The following is a 1,008-nucleotide window of genomic DNA, read 5'->3' as shown; positions in this document are numbered from 1 at the left end:
TCCCTGGTTGATCCTGCCAGTAGTCATATGCTTGTCTCAAAGATTAAGCCATGCATGTCTCAGTACAAGCCGCATTAAGGTGAAACCGCGAATGGCTCATTAAATCAGTTATGGTTCCTTAGATCGTACCCACGTTACTTGGATAACTGTGGTAATTCTAGAGCTAATACATGCAAACAGAGTCCCGACCAGAGATGGAAGGGACGCTTTTATTAGATCAAAACCAATCGGTCGGCTCGTCCGGTCGGCTGATCGCACGGTCCTCGTACCGGCGACGCATCTTTCAAATGTCTGCCTTATCAACTGTCGATGGTAGGTTCTGCGCCTACCATGGTTGTAACGGGTAACGGGGAATCAGGGTTCGATTCCGGAGAGGGAGCCTGAGAAACGGCTACCACATCCAAGGAAGGCAGCAGGCGCGCAAATTACCCACTCCCGGCACGGGGAGGTAGTGACGAAAAATAACGATACGGGACTCATCCGAGGCCCCGTAATCGGAATGAGTACACTTTAAATCCTTTAACGAGTATCTATTGGAGGGCAAGTCTGGTGCCAGCAGCCGCGGTAATTCCAGCTCCAATAGCGTATATTAAAGTTGTTGCGGTTAAAAAGCTCGTAGTTGGATTTGTGTCCCACGCTGTTGGTTCACCGCCCGTCGGTGTTTAACTGGCATGTATCGTGGGACGTCCTGCCGGTGGGGCGAGCCGAAGGCGTGCGACCGCCTCGTGCGTGCTCGTGCGTCCCGAGGCGGACCCCGTTGAAATCCTACCAGGGTGCTCTTTATTGAGTGTCTCGGTGGGCCGGCACGTTTACTTTGAACAAATTAGAGTGCTTAAAGCAGGCAAGCCCGCCTGAATACTGTGTGCATGGAATAATGGAATAGGACCTCGGTTCTATTTTGTTGGTTTTCGGAACCCGAGGTAATGATTAATAGGGACAGGCGGGGGCATTCGTATTGCGACGTTAGAGGTGAAATTCTTGGATCGTCGCAAGACGAACAGAAGCGAA

At 51.3% G+C, this 1,008-nt stretch overlaps 1 non-coding gene across 1 annotated transcript in view; it reads left to right on the top strand.

Moving 5' to 3' along the window:
* Window positions 1–1,008, top strand: part of LOC126436758 (small subunit ribosomal RNA) — a 1,879-nt gene continuing 871 nt past the window's right edge. The window contains exon 1 of the ribosomal RNA XR_007580898.1: window positions 1–1,008. This exon is cut by the window's right edge and continues 871 nt beyond it. This is a non-coding gene — a ribosomal RNA (small subunit ribosomal RNA).

The sequence above is a fragment of the Schistocerca serialis genome, unplaced genomic scaffold (assembly GCF_023864345.2).
Source record: "Schistocerca serialis cubense isolate TAMUIC-IGC-003099 unplaced genomic scaffold, iqSchSeri2.2 HiC_scaffold_1244, whole genome shotgun sequence".
Taxonomy (NCBI): Eukaryota; Metazoa; Arthropoda; class Insecta; order Orthoptera; family Acrididae; genus Schistocerca; species Schistocerca serialis.
This window is presented reverse-complemented; position numbering and strand designations above follow the sequence as displayed.